The sequence below is a fragment of the Buceros rhinoceros genome, unplaced genomic scaffold, assembly GCF_000710305.1.
Source record: "Buceros rhinoceros silvestris isolate BGI_N320 unplaced genomic scaffold, ASM71030v1 scaffold14337, whole genome shotgun sequence".
Lineage (NCBI taxonomy): Eukaryota > Metazoa > Chordata > Aves > Bucerotiformes > Bucerotidae > Buceros > Buceros rhinoceros.
In genome coordinates, this window is record NW_010421695.1 from 2,445 (window position 1) to 4,462 (window position 2,018).

The 2,018-nt window shown below is 37.3% G+C and overlaps 1 protein-coding gene across 1 annotated transcript in view; it reads right to left on the reverse strand.

Moving 5' to 3' along the window:
* Positions 1–2,018, reverse strand: part of LOC104496639 (microtubule-associated serine/threonine-protein kinase 2-like) — a gene marked incomplete at both ends in the record, with an annotated part of 34,643 nt that overhangs the window by 661 nt on the left and 31,964 nt on the right. The window lies entirely within an intron of this gene.

Below are 2,018 nucleotides of genomic sequence, written 5' to 3' on the forward strand. Positions count from 1 at the left end.
CTGCTGAACAACTACATCATTGTATTGCACACTACATGGCACCAAGCAGATGAGCAAAGCAAAGAGCATATAGAAACTGCATTCAAGTAACTGAGTCTCCCTTTATTTCACTAGATTTTGGTAGAAACTCAAGGTTTAGTTTTAAGGTGAGTGTGTGTGAGATGTTTTTTTATAACTATAAACACACTATTAAAAAAAACCCAAACCCACAACAATAAAAACCCCCAAACAAACAAACAAAAACCCTGAAGACAAATACGACAAACTCCCTCTTTTACTCTTCTTTTGCTCAGGCACCCAATGGTCACAAGTCCTGAAGCACAAACAATACAGTATTTCATGGTAGGGTGATAAAAAGATGGTTCCAATGACATGTATAAACTCTGAAACAAGGTATACCTATTTTTTCCCAAAGGGCTAAAAATTACCTTTAGCATAGCCACAAATATAAAGTCCAGATCTTAACTAATGAGCTTATGCTGGCAGTGGGCCACTTGTTTATAGGAATGCTGTTTTATCAACAAGGTTGCAAACAACAACAGAATAAAAGGTTCATTTAGGATTGTTCATTAGCACCATCTAAGAAGACAACATGTACGGTTGAGAAGTCAAACCACTCTGACGACCACCTAAAATAACAATTAAAAAAAATACAGGAAAGCAGAAATTTTGAGCTAGAAACATACAGGCAGCATTTTATATAATTTATCCTTAATATTTTGTTACTAAACAAAAAAAAATTTAAAAGTTCATTATTTCTGATTGCAACAGAGGTCAGAATACGAAATGTTGATTGTCTCCTTCAACACTGATAAGCTGGGACTAGAATTTTAACCTTGAAGAAAAACAACACACCTGCTAGTTCATTATCTGAAAACAACATCAGAGATGCTTCCTGTCTATAGAGCTTTAAAAAGATTATTCTGAAGGCATTGAAATAAGTTGCAGGGTTTTTTCTGACTAAAAGGTATTTTCTAATTACAAAATAGAGAATTAAAATGAAGACAATTAGTATTCAATCTGTGTCCCCTAATGCATTACGCAAACTTGTAAGTCAAAACATGAATTCTAGGAAGAAATTAATGCTTTCATATTTCAAAAGCCATTCCAGATCACCAGGGGTTAGCTGCATTGAAATGGATAAATAAAACATCAACAACTTTGTATTATTTGAAAGATACGCAACTGGGAAGTCCTATTCCACTCCCACATAAGTTACATTATGCAAAAAACATAATAAGATGTATAATACAATAGGATGTAATATAATAATATTGTAATAAAATACAATGATATATAATTCATAATCTTCATCCATTTATACTGCTAAAGCAAACTTATTCCTTTAAATTAAGTCCTTTTGTTTTCTCCTTTTCTTATCTGCAAAAATTTACACAAAATAATTTTAAAATGTAACTAATTTAATCAGGTGTCTGTTTTGAAAATGAAAAGCTAGACCATGATTGCCAAATGATACAGAAAAGCAAAAGGGAAAAAAAAAAGATTACAAAAATCAAACACAACTTGTAACAGCCACTCAGCCATCATCTCTGCACAGCGCTGCTCTTCCAAGATCCTCAGTAAAACCGCCTCTTCGTGTCTCTTTCTGGTGCAGGACAGCCCAGACATCCCTGCAGATGCCTTGCGTACAGTCTGTCCCCAGGACAGCATCTGGAAAGCAGGTTATATAGCCCAGCACTGCCTGCCGCTTCCACGTGCCTCGGTACGAGGAGTGCCATCTCATTAGCAGTTCCCAATGACGACACGCTTGTCTGAAGGTTGCTGGTGGCATTTCAGGGTTCCCTCCCGCCTCTGCCTCCCAAGGGGAGGAGGGAGAAGCTGTAGGAGTTGTGGGTAGAGGCTGATGCCATTCCTGCACACATTGCCAGTGACACGTGTACGGGAGGTAGCAAGGGGTAATTTACAAACTGATTCCCTTATCTGAAAGACCCATCCGTCACTAACTGTAGCTACTGGGGCATGAAATTAAAATCACTGTCCTCCCCTGGGGTTCAGCA